This window comes from Heterodontus francisci, chromosome 10, assembly GCF_036365525.1.
Source record: "Heterodontus francisci isolate sHetFra1 chromosome 10, sHetFra1.hap1, whole genome shotgun sequence".
NCBI lineage: Eukaryota > Metazoa > Chordata > Chondrichthyes > Heterodontiformes > Heterodontidae > Heterodontus > Heterodontus francisci.
Genome location: NC_090380.1, coordinates 19,737,015 through 19,750,431, shown reverse-complemented (window position 1 = coordinate 19,750,431; position 13,417 = coordinate 19,737,015).

The following is a 13,417-nucleotide window of genomic DNA, read 5'->3' as shown; positions in this document are numbered from 1 at the left end:
ATACTCAGCGGGTTAGGCAGCATCTGTGGAGAGAAAAACAGTTTAACGTTTCAGGTCTATGACCTTTCATCAGAACTGGAAAAAGTTAGAGATGTAACAGAGGCAGGGAAAGTGGGAGGGGAGGAAAAGAACAAAAGAGTGATAGGGTGGAAAGCAGGAGAGATTAAATGGCAAAATCCCAGTAATCTGTCGAGGCCAGATTTCTGGATTGCTGTGAGACCCGGCAAACCCCTTCAAACACAAGTATCCACAGTCATGATGGCAGCAGTCTGAGCCTGCTTGAGAGCAAGCTGAGATTGCATGACCTCCATCTGAACTTCCACTGCAGCACTCAAGCATTGGGTGGCTTCTGCCTGTGCTGCAATGGAAGCTAAGACACTGGCCATCAGACGCTGCATCATGGTTAAATCTGCAAGTGTTCTCCACCACTTCCCTGCTGGAAAGAATGGGCTCCAAGACCTGTGCAAAACTCCATGTCAAGTTGGTGCCAGACTTGTCCCTGTGCTTTGGCAGTGACAACATGTTTTCTGGAAGGCCTGCCAATGTAGCAAGCATTTTGCTGTGCATGCCCAATTGCCCTTTTTTGTGCACCACCCTGATAAAGTCCTCATCTGAGTCCTCTGCAGCAGAACTGGTGGGCAACCTCGTCCTCCAGGGAGCAGGTACCCACGTGACCCTTTCCCTTTGCCCTGGCTTCACTCGTGCCTGGTGAGTCAACACGTGCAGATTCCACCTGTAATACCTTCTAGAGAATGACAGTGTAAGATTCTGAGCTAGAGGCTGCCAGTGTGAGATAGAGTGATGGTCCTTCAACATCATCAGTTTACTGCTCCTTTTGGATTTCATGCTCCTGTGCCACTGCTTGTTTCTGTGCAAGGTCTTGTGTATCTGAAAGGAGAAAGGCACAAGGGTCAGTTTGCTGGGAGGGAAGGGGGAAGAGGTGCGTGCTTACACCATCTGCAGCCTGTAAATCAGAAAAGAGTGAGGGATGCGGGGGAAGTGGGATGTGGGAAGGTGGATTAGATAGAAACATGCAGTCATCTTCTATGGTTTCAGCCTTGCTGCTGGTCATAGCCTCAGTCATGGCTGTTAATTGCGTATCAATTGTTTAATTATATGCAGGTGGAGGCTGTTAATTGGGGTCTTCCTTGAGCATTTAGAAGCAGACATTTACTGAGACTGGTGAAGGTTTGAGTGAGGAGCTACATGTTTGGAATCCTTTTACCCTGTACAATAAATGTGAAACTGAGTAAAGATAGGCTCCAGCATTATCCTTCCACGAGCTTTCTGGAATTTAACAATGGCCACACCAATTATTGCAAGCACCATCTCCTCCATTGGAGTAAGGACATGTAGCTGTGCCTGTCTCCAATTGGTCAGATTGCTGCCTGCAGTTGTGTGCCACCTTGTCCTACTGGAGAGAGGGAAATATGTTAGTGAGGGTGGAGTAATGTATTTGAATGATATGATTGTCATAGTTGAATAGCTGGCAGTGTGTGCAAGATGTGAGATGTGAGTGTGAGGCTTGCAGCAGTGCTAAATGTTTGAGGGTGAGGTGAAATTATAAAAGTTATGAATGCTAAGCATGTGTCGTGCTTGATAGAGAATGTTAGTAGGTGAGTGTGTGGTTGGGGGGTGCGAATTGCAAAAGGAGTAATGTGTGAGGCTAATGGTTCATCTGTAAGAACATGACAATTGTAGATGCATTCACCAACCTTGTCCACCTGTGTAAGGTCATTAAACCTCTTCTTGCACTGCATCCAGGTACTCAGGGCGAGACTGCTTACATTGACAGCGATGACAACCTACTGGCTCTGCCTTCTCAGTATCTGCCTGGAAGGCCTCCTGGCCCCCTGGGGTAGAGAACCTCACTCGCCTCTTGTCTAACCCCGCACCAAGGTTTCAATTGCTGCATCAGAGAACCTTGGAGCATGTTCTCTGACCTATTGCACCAGTTCCAATCGGCTTCCTTCTCAGTATGTCGTCTGCAACCAGTTGTAGCCTGGCTTTAAGTAGTACAGGCTAACTTTAACTGGAGCTAGCTTTGCCCAAGCGTGGAGCTTCTGCTGAGGAATGCAGCCACGCAAGTCTATTTTTGCTGCTCAAACCTGCTGTTGTTCCTACATCATCTGGCCTGAGATCTTTACATTTATCTGTGGTAATGAATTAAGCCTGTGGCTAACTAAAGAAAATGCAAGATTGCAGTAATTATGCAAAACGCAGGAATTCGCGAAATAATCATTACTGCAAGCAGTATAATTATGTTTCAAATCCCATAATCCATGATCAAAATTTCAAAGAATAAGTGTGCTTTTGGTGCCTATTGATAGTAATCACCACAAAATCTTCATATTAATAAATACTACAATCCATTAAATGAGTTTGTATGTCTGCAGACAGAGGATTCATAACAGTTATATGCATGATTTCAAATAGCAAACCAGATATCAAAATCTGTAACTCAGATGCATAACGGACAATGAAATTAATGTTTTCCCTTCTTGCTATGAATGAAAGAAGCTCTAGAGCAGGCACTGGTGCTACACTTGTTGAACCTGTTATTATGCCACCAATTATATTAGCAATCTTTTGCATGACTACCAAAGAATGACTCAGGATAAGGCTTGTGGGATCATAAGGACCAGCATGGACCCATGTGACCTGCTCCAAGGGAGTCACGGGTCTAAGATTTATAAGCATTTATAAGTATCACAAGTACAACTGAATAAATCATGCAGTTTGTGTTTGTTCAGAATTAGCTTGACTCCCCCTCAGCTTTACAGACAACAAAATTAAACTGAAATAAGTGTGAGACAAGATTCAGGCTGCAGCGAGTTTCTTTCAAACTCCTTGGCCTGGAAATTCATTTAGAAAACCAGCAATTTCCTGGTAGTTTAGAGGCAGAAAACAGCGTATAAATTAGCCATTGCGATTTAATAATAAACTCCTGCCCCAAAAGTTGACACTAGGGCCTAGAAAGTCATTGACACTGCACCTGTTTTGCAGGGGCACGACAGACACCTAGGAATTCAATATGACGGGCAGTATGCATGCACACGTACCGAGATGAAAGTGCTCCTTTTGCTACAATGGTAAAGGCTGAAGAATCCAGGGCACATGTCTGACACTAGCGTTACGCTATTTGGAAATGCTGTTTCAGGAACACACCTTTGAGATTGCACTAGTGGCTGCAACAATTGCTTAATCTGAGTCTTGAGCCTTGAAGACGATAGCCAATTCCACTTGATGCCTTAGCGATCGCCTGCATCCCACAGCACCCCACCCCCAACCCAGACCTATCTAAGAGCTATTGTCATCAATGTGAAATTCAAATTCACTTCACCAGCTCAGCTTCCAGCTGTCATTACCATTCACTGTGGGCCTGTACCACAGCATATAAATGGAGGCAAATCAGTACAGTCAAATTGACTCTACAATTTCCCCCAATTAACCTGACCACAGGAAACAATGTCACTATATAAGTAGTAGTATTTTTCTATAATTTTCCCAGCACAAGGTTTTTTGTTACTTGGTTTCCTAAAGCTTCACTGAAGCATTATTCTGGCATTAAAGTAAATGCTGGAACAGATGACAATTTGGACTGTGAAAATAGATTCCGATGGGAGTCCCTCTCTTCCTCTGTAACAAAGAGAAGGTATATGAGGAAATAAAAGAGGTTAGATTGGAGGAACTTAGAGTATTGTGACACAGAAGGCACATGTTTTCAGAGTCATGCCCACTCTGTAGTGTGTAAAGACTGGAAAGTTTTAGATTTATTGGGAGCGGAGAGACAGAGAGAGAGGAGCACGGTGGGGGCGGAGAGACAGAGAGAGAGGAGGACGGCGGGTAGGAGAGACAGAGAGAGAGGAGCAGGGCAGGGTGGAGAGACAGAGAGAGAGGAGCACGGCGGGGGCAGAGAGACAGAGAGAGAGGAACACGGCGGGGACGGAGAGACAGAGAAAGAGGAACATGGCGGGAGCGGAGAGACAGAGAGAGAGAGGAGCACGGCGGGAGCGGAGAGACAGAGAGAGAGGAGCACGGCGGGGGCAGAGAGACAGAGAGAGGAGCACGGCGGGAGCGGAGAGACAGAGAGAGAGGAGCACGGTGGGAGCGGAGAGACAGAGAGAGAGGAGCACGGCGGGAGCGGAGAGACAGAGAGAGAGGAGCACGGCAGGGGCAGAGATGCAGAGAGAGGAGCATGGCGGGAGCGGAGAGACAGAGAGAGAGAGCAGCACAGCAGGGGCGGAGAGACAGAGAGAGAGGAGCACTGCGGGAGCGGAGAGACAGAGAGAGGAGCACGGCAGGGTGGAGAGACAGAGAGAGAGGAGCACGGCGGGGGTGGAGAGACAGAGAGAGAGGAGCACAGCGGGAGCAAAGAGACAGAGAGATAGGGGCAAGGCAGGAGTGGAGAGACAGAGAGAGAGGAACATGGCGGGGGCGGAGAGACAGAGAAAGAGGAACACGGCGGGAGCGGAGAGACAGAGAGAGAGGAGCATGGCGGGAGCGGAGAGACAGAGAGAGAGGAGCACGGCGGGAGCGGAGAGACAGAGAGAGGAGCACGGCGGGAGCGGAGAGACAGAGAGAGGAGCACGGCGGGATTGGAGAGAGAGAGAGAGAGGATCACGGTGGGAGTGGAGAGACAGAGAGAGAGGAGCACGGCGGGAGCGCAGAGGCAGAGAGAGAGGGGCATGGCGGGAGTGGAGAGACAGAGAGAGAGGAACACGGCGGGAGCGGAGAGACAGAGAGAGAGGAGCACGGCAGGAGTGGAGAGACAGAGAGAGGAGCACGGCGGGAGCGGAGAGACAGAGAGAGAGGAGCACGGCGGGGGCGGAGAGACAGAGAGAGAGGAGCACAGCGGGAGCGGAGAGACAGAGAGAGAGGAGCACGGCGGGAGCGCAGAGACAGAGATAGAGGAGCACGGCGGGAGCGGAGAGACAGAGAGAGAGGAGCACGGCGGGAGCGGAGAGACAGAGAGAGAGGAGCACGGTGGGAGCGGAGAGAAAGAGAGAGAGGAGTACGGCGGGAGCGGAGAGACAGAGAGAGAGGAGCACGGCGGGGGCGGAGAGACAGAGAGGAGCACGGCGGGGTGGAGAGACAGAGAGACAGAACCACGGCGGGGGCAGAGAGACAGAGAAAGAGGAGCACGGCGGGAGCGGAGAGACAGAGAGAGATGAGCAGGGCAGGGTGGAGAGACAAAGAGAGAGGAGCACGGCGGGGACGGAGAGACAGAGAAAGAGGAACACGGCATGAGCGGAGAGACAGAGAGAGAGGAGCACGGCGGGAGCGGAGAGACAGAGAGAGAGGAGCACGGCGGGAGCGGAGAGACAGAGAGAGGAGCACGGCGGGGGCAGAGAGACAGAGAGAGGAGCATGGCGGGAGCGGAGAGACAGAGAGAGAGGAGCAGAGCAGGGGGGGAGAGACAGAGAGAGAGGAGCACGGTGGGGGCGGAGAGACAGACAGAGAGGAGCACGGCGGGGTGGAGAGACAGAGAGAGGAGCACGGCGGGAGCGGAGAGACAGAGAGAGAGGAGCACGGCGGGAGCGGAGAGACTGAGAGAAAGGAGCACGGTGGGAGCGGAGAGTCAGAGAGAGAGGAGCACGGCGGAAGCGGAGAGACAGAGAGAGAGAAGCATGGCAGGGGCAGAGAGACAGAGAGGAGCACGGCGGGGTGGAGAGACAGAGAAAGAGGAGCACGGTGGGAGCGGAGAGACAGAGAGTGATAAGCAGGGCAGGGTGGACAGACAAAGAGAGAGGAGTACGGCGGGGGCAGAGAGACAGAGAGAGAGGAACATGGCAGGGATGGAGAGACAGAGAAGGAGGAACACGGCAGGAGCGGAGAGACAGAGAGAGAGGAGCACGGTAGGAGAGGAGAGACAGAGAGAGAGGAGCACGGCGGGAGTGGTGTGACAGAGAGAGAGGAGCACGGCGGGAGCGGAGAGACAGAGAGAGAGGAGCACGGCGGGACCGGAGAGACAGAGAGAGAGAGGAGCAAGGTGGGGGCAGAGAGACAGAAAGAGGAGCATGGCGGGAGCGGAGAGACAGAGAGAGAGGAGCACAGCAGGGGGGGAGAGACAGACAGAGAGGAGCACGGTGGGGGTGGAGAGACAGAAAGAGAGGAGCACGGCGGGGTGGAGAGACAGAGAGAGGAGCACGGCGGGGGCAGAGAGACAGAGAAAGAGGAGCACGGCGGGAGTGGAGAGACAGAGCGAGAGGAGCACGGCAGGAGTGGAGAGACAGAGAGAGAGGAGCAGGGCAGGGTGGAGAGACAGAGAGAATGGAACATGGCGGGGGCAGAGAGACAAAGAGAGAGGAGCACGGCGGGAGCGGAGAGACAGAGCAAGAGGAGCAAGGCGGGAGTGGAGAGACAGAGAAAGAGCAACATGGCGGGGGCGGAGAGACAGAGAAAGAGGAACACGGCGGGAGCGGAGAGACAGAGAGAGAGGAGCACGGCGTGAGTGGAGAGACAGAGAGAGAGGAACACGGCGGGAGCGGAGAGACAGAGAGAGAGGAGCACGATGGGAGCGCAGAGACAGAGAGAGAGGGGCATGGCGGGAGTGGAGAGACAGAGAGAGAGGAGCACAGCGGGGGCGGAGAGACAGAGAGAGGAGCACGGCGGGGGCGGAGAGACAGAGAGATAGGAGCAGGGCGGGAGCGGAGAGACAGAGAGAGGAGCACGGCAGGGGGCGGAGAGACAGAGAGAGAGGAGCACGGCGGGGGCGGAGAGACAGAGAGAGAGGAGCACAGCGGGAGCGGAGAGACAGCGAGAGAGGAGCACGACGGGAGCGCAGCGACAGAGAGAGAGGGGCATGGCGGGAGTGGAGAGACAGAGAGAGAGGAACACGGTGGGAGCGGAGATACAGAGAGAGGAGCAAGGCAGGGGTGGAGAGACAGAGAGAGAGGAGCACAGCGGGAGCGGAGAGACAGAGAGAGAGGAGCACCGTGGGAGCGGAGAGACAGAGAGAGAGGAGCACGGCGGGAATGGAGAGACAGAGATAGAGGAGCAGGGCGGGAGCGGAGAGACAGAGAGAGAGGAGCACAGCGGGAGCGGAGAGACAGAGAGAGAGGAGCACGGTGGGAGCGGAGAGACAGAGAGAGAGGAGCACTGCGGGAGCGGAGAGACAGAGAGAGATGAGCACGGTGGGAGCGGAGAGACAGAGAGAGAGGAGCACGGCGGGAGCGGAGAGACAGAGATAGAGGAGCACGACGGGAGCGGAGAGACAGAGAGAGAGGAGCACGGCGGGAGCGGAGAGACAGAGAGAGAGGAACACGGCGGGAGCGGAGAGACAGAGAGAGAGGAGCACGGTGGGAGCGGCGAGACAGAGAGAGAGGAGCACGGCGGGAGCGGAGAGACAGAGAGAGAGGAGCACGGCAGGGGCAGAGATGCAGAGAGAGGAGCATGGCGGGAGCGGAGAGACAGAGAGAGAGAGCAGCACAGCAGGGGCGGAGAGACAGAGAGAGAGGAGCACTGCGGGAGCGGAGAGACAGAGAGAGGAGCACGGCAGGGTGGAGAGACAGAGAGAGAGGAGCACGGCGGGGGTGGAGAGACAGAGAGAGAGGAGCACAGCGGGAGCAAAGAGACAGAGAGATAGGGGCAAGGCAGGAGTGGAGAGACAGAGAGAGAGGAACATGGCGGGGGCGGAGAGACAGAGAAAGAGGAACACGGCGGGAGCGGAGAGACAGAGAGAGAGGAGCATGGCGGGAGCGGAGAGACAGAGAGAGAGGAGCACGGCGGGAGCGGAGAGACAGAGAGAGGAGCACGGCGGGAGCGGAGAGACAGAGAGAGGAGCACGGCGGGATTGGAGAGAGAGAGAGAGGAGCACGGCGGGGGCGGAGAGACACAGAGAGGAGCACCGCGGGAGCGGAGAGACAGAGAGAGAGGATCACGGTGGGAGTGGAGAGACAGAGAGAGAGGAGCACGGCGGGAGCGCAGAGGCAGAGAGAGAGGGGCATGGCGGGAGTGGAGAGACAGAGAGAGAGGAACACGGCGGGAGCGGAGAGACAGAGAGAGAGGAGCACGGCAGGAGTGGAGAGACAGAGAGAGGAGCACGGCGGGAGCGGAGAGACAGAGAGAGAGGAGCACGGCGGGGGCGGAGAGACAGAGAGAGAGGAGCACAGCGGGAGCGGAGAGACAGAGAGAGAGGAGCACGGCGGGAGCGCAGAGACAGAGATAGAGGAGCACGGCGGGAGCGGAGAGACAGAGAGAGAGGAGCACGGCGGGAGCGGAGAGACAGAGAGAGAGGAGCACGGTGGGAGCGGAGAGAAAGAGAGAGAGGAGTACGGCGGGAGCGGAGAGACAGAGAGAGAGGAGCACGGCGGGGGCGGAGAGACAGAGAGGAGCACGGCGGGGTGGAGAGACAGAGAGACAGAACCACGGCGGGGGCAGAGAGACAGAGAAAGAGGAGCACGGCGGGAGCGGAGAGACAGAGAGAGATGAGCAGGGCAGGGTGGAGAGACAAAGAGAGAGGAGCACGGCGGGGACGGAGAGACAGAGAAAGAGGAACACGGCATGAGCGGAGAGACAGAGAGAGAGGAGCACGGCGGGAGCGGAGAGACAGAGAGAGAGGAGCACGGCGGGAGCGGAGAGACAGAGAGAGGAGCACGGCGGGGGCAGAGAGACAGAGAGAGGAGCATGGCGGGAGCGGAGAGACAGAGAGAGAGGAGCAGAGCAGGGGGGGAGAGACAGAGAGAGAGGAGCACGGTGGGGGCGGAGAGACAGACAGAGAGGAGCACGGCGGGGTGGAGAGACAGAGAGAGGAGCACGGCGGGAGCGGAGAGACAGAGAGAGAGGAGCACGGCGGGAGCGGAGAGACTGAGAGAAAGGAGCACGGTGGGAGCGGAGAGTCAGAGAGAGAGGAGCACGGCGGAAGCGGAGAGACAGAGAGAGAGAAGCATGGCAGGGGCAGAGAGACAGAGAGGAGCACGGCGGGGTGGAGAGACAGAGAGAGATAAGCAGGGCAGGGTGGACAGACAAAGAGAGAGGAGTACGGCGGGGGCAGAGAGACAGAGAGAGAGGAACATGGCAGGGATGGAGAGACAGAGAAGGAGGAACACGGCAGGAGCGGAGAGACAGAGAGAGAGGAGCACGGTAGGAGAGGAGAGACAGAGAGAGAGGAGCACGGCGGGAGTGGTGTGACAGAGAGAGAGGAGCACGGCGGGAGCGGAGAGACAGAGAGAGAGGAGCACGGCGGGACCGGAGAGACAGAGAGAGAGAGGAGCAAGGTGGGGGCAGAGAGACAGAAAGAGGAGCATGGCGGGAGCGGAGAGACAGAGAGAGAGGAGCACAGCAGGGGGGGAGAGACAGACAGAGAGGAGCACGGCGGGGGTGGAGAGACAGAAAGAGAGGAGCACGGCGGGGTGGAGAGACAGAGAGAGGAGCACGGCGGGGGCAGAGAGACAGAGAAAGAGGAGCACGGCGGGAGTGGAGAGACAGAGCGAGAGGAGCACGGCAGGAGTGGAGAGACAGAGAGAGAGGAGCAGGGCAGGGTGGAGAGACAGAGAGAATGGAACATGGCGGGGGCAGAGAGACAAAGAGAGAGGAGCACGGCGGGAGCGGAGAGACAGAGCAAGAGGAGCAAGGCGGGAGTGGAGAGACAGAGAAAGAGCAACATGGCGGGGGCGGAGAGACAGAGAAAGAGGAACACGGCGGGAGCGGAGAGACAGAGAGAGAGGAGCACGGCGTGAGTGGAGAGACAGAGAGAGAGGAACACGGCGGGAGCGGAGAGACAGAGAGAGAGGAGCACGATGGGAGCGCAGAGACAGAGAGAGAGGGGCATGGCGGGAGTGGAGAGACAGAGAGAGAGGAGCACAGCGGGGGCGGAGAGACAGAGAGAGGAGCACGGCGGGGGCGGAGAGACAGAGAGATAGGAGCAGGGCGGGAGCGGAGAGACAGAGAGAGGAGCACGGCAGGGGGCGGAGAGACAGAGAGAGAGGAGCACGGCGGGGGCGGAGAGACAGAGAGAGAGGAGCACAGCGGGAGCGGAGAGACAGCGAGAGAGGAGCACGACGGGAGCGCAGCGACAGAGAGAGAGGGGCATGGCGGGAGTGGAGAGACAGAGAGAGAGGAACACGGTGGGAGCGGAGATACAGAGAGAGGAGCAAGGCAGGGGTGGAGAGACAGAGAGAGAGGAGCACAGCGGGAGCGGAGAGACAGAGAGAGAGGTGCACCGTGGGAGCGGAGAGACAGAGAGAGAGGAGCACGGCGGGAATGGAGAGACAGAGATAGAGGAGCAGGGCGGGAGCGGAGAGACAGAGAGAGAGGAGCACAGCGGGAGCGGAGAGACAGAGAGAGAGGAGCACGGTGGGAGCGGAGAGACAGAGAGAGAGGAGCACTGCGGGAGCGGAGAGACAGAGAGAGAGGAGCACGGTGGGAGCGGAGAGACAGAGAGAGAGGAGCACGGCGGGAGCGGAGAGACAGAGATAGAGGAGCACGACGGGAGCGGAGAGACAGAGAGAGAGGAGCACGGCGGGAGCGGAGAGACAGAGAGAGAGGAACACGGCGGGAGCGGAGATACAGAGAGAGAGGAGCAAGGCAGGGGTGGAGAGACAGAGAGAGGAGCACGGCGGGAGAGGAGAGACAGAGAGAGAGGAGCACCGTGGGAGCGGAGAGACAGAGAGAGAGGAGCACGGCGGGAATGGAGAGACAGAGATAGAGGAGCAGGGCGGGAGCGGAGAGACAGAGAGAGAGGAGCACAGCGGGAGCGGAGAGACAGAGAGAGAGGAGCACGGTGGGAGCGGAGAGACAGAGAGAGAGGAGCACTGCGGGAGCGGAGAGACAGAGAGAGAGGAGCACGGTGGGAGCGGAGAGACAGAGAGAGAGGAGCACGGCGGGAGCGGAGAGACAGAGATAGAGGAGCACGACGGGAGCGGAGAGACAGAGAGAGAGGAGCACGGCGGGAGCGGAGAGACAGAGAGAGAGGAACACGGCGGGAGCGGAGATACAGAGAGAGAGGAGCAAGGCAGGGGTGGAGAGACAGAGAGAGGAGCACGGCGGGAGAGGAGAGACAGAGAGAGAGGAGCATGGCGGGAGCGGAGAGACAGAGAGAGAGGAGCACGGCGGGAGCGGAGAGACAGAGAGAGGAGCACGGCGGGAGCGGAGAGACAGAGAGAGGAGCACGGCGGGATTGGAGAGAGAGAGAGAGGAGCACGGCGGGGGCGGAGAGACACAGAGAGGAGCACCGCGGGAGCGGAGAGACAGAGAGAGAGGATCACGGTGGGAGTGGAGAGACAGAGAGAGAGGAGCACGGCGGGAGCGCAGAGGCAGAGAGAGAGGGGCATGGCGGGAGTGGAGAGACAGAGAGAGAGGAACACGGCGGGAGCGGAGAGACAGAGAGAGAGGAGCACGGCAGGAGTGGAGAGACAGAGAGAGGAGCACGGCGGGAGCGGAGAGACAGAGAGAGAGGAGCACGGCGGGGGCGGAGAGACAGAGAGAGAGGAGCACGGCGGGAGCGGAGAGACAGAGAGAGAGGAGCACGGCAGGAGTGGAGAGACAGAGAGAGGAGCACGGCGGGAGCGGAGAGACAGAGAGAGAGGAGCACGGCGGGAGCGGAGAGACAGAGAGAGAGGAGCACGGCGGGAGCGGAGAGACAGAGAGAGAGGAGCACGGTGGGAGCGGAGAGAAAGAGAGAGAGGAGTACGGCGGGAGCGGAGAGACAGAGAGAGAGGAGCACGGCGGGGGCGGAGAGACAGAGAGGAGCACGGCGGGGTGGAGAGACAGAGAGACAGAACCACGGCGGGGGCAGAGAGACAGAGAAAGAGGAGCACGGCGGGAGCGGAGAGACAGAGAGAGATGAGCAGGGCAGGGTGGAGAGACAAAGAGAGAGGAGCACGGCGGGGACGGAGAGACAGAGAAAGAGGAACACGGCATGAGCGGAGAGACAGAGAGAGAGGAGCACGGCGGGAGCGGAGAGACAGAGAGAGAGGAGCACGGCGGGAGCGGAGAGACAGAGAGAGGAGCACGGCGGGGGCAGAGAGACAGAGAGAGGAGCATGGCGGGAGCGGAGAGACAGAGAGAGAGGAGCAGAGCAGGGGGGAGAGACAGAGAGAGAGGAGCACGGTGGGGGCGGAGAGACAGACAGAGAGGAGCACGGCGGGGTGGAGAGACAGAGAGAGGAGCACGGCGGGAGCGGAGAGACAGAGAGAGAGGAGCACGGCGGGAGCGGAGAGACTGAGAGAAATGAGCACGGCGGGAGCGGAGAGTCAGAGAGAGAGGAGCACGGCGGAAGCGGAGAGACAGAGAGAGAGGAGCATGGCAGGGGCAGAGAGACAGAGAGGAGCACGGCGGGGTGGAGAGACAGAGAAAGAGGAGCTCGGTGGGAGCGGAGAGACAGAGAGAGATAAGCAGGGCAGGGTGGACAGACAAAGAGAGAGGAGTACGGCGGGGGCAGAGAGACAGAGAGAGAGGAACATGGCAGGGATGGAGAGACAGAGAAGGAGGAACACGGCAGGAGCGGAGAGACAGAGAGAGAGGAGCATGGTAGGAGAGGAGAGACAGAGAGAGAGGAGCACGGCGGGAGTGGTGTGACAGAGAGAGAGGAGCACGGCGGGAGCGGAGAGACAGAGAGAGAGGAGCACGGCGGGACCGGAGAGACAGAGAGAGAGAGGAGCAAGGTGGGGGCAGAGAGACAGAAAGAGGAGCATGGCGGGAGCGGAGAGACAGAGAGAGAGGAGCACAGCGGGGGGGAGAGACAGACAGAGAGGAGCACGGCGGGGGTGGAGAGACAGAAAGAGAGGAGCACGACGGGGTGGAGAGACAGAGAGAGGAGCACGGCGGGGGCAGAGAGACAGAGAAAGAGGAGCACGGCGGGAGTGGAGAGACAGAGCGAGAGGAGCACGGCAGGAGTGGAGAGACAGAGAGAGAGGAGCAGGGCAGGGTGGAGAGACAGAGAGAATGGAACATGGCGGGGGCAGAGAGACAAAGAGAGAGGAGCACGGCGGGAGCGGAGAGACAGAGCAAGAGGAGCAAGGCGGGAGTGGAGAGACAGAGAAAGAGCAACATGGCGGGGGCGGAGAGACAGAGAAAGAGGAACACGGCGGGAGCGGAGAGACAGAGAGAGAGGAGCACGGCGTGAGTGGAGAGACAGAGAGAGAGGAACACGGCGGGAGCGGAGAGACAGAGAGAGAGGAGCACGATGGGAGCGCAGAGACAGAGAGAGAGGGGCATGGCGGGAGTGGAGAGACAGAGAGAGAGGAGCACAGCGGGGGCGGAGAGACAGAGAGAGGAGCACGGCGGGGGCGGAGAGACAGAGAGATAGGAGCACGGCGGGGGCGGAGAGACAGAGAGAGAGGAGCACAGCGGGAGCGGAGAGACAGCGAGAGAGGAGCACGACGGGAGCGCAGCGACAGAGAGAGAGGGGCATGGCGGGAGTGGAGAGACAGAGAGAGAGGAACACGGTGGGAGCGGAGATACAGAGAGAGGAGCA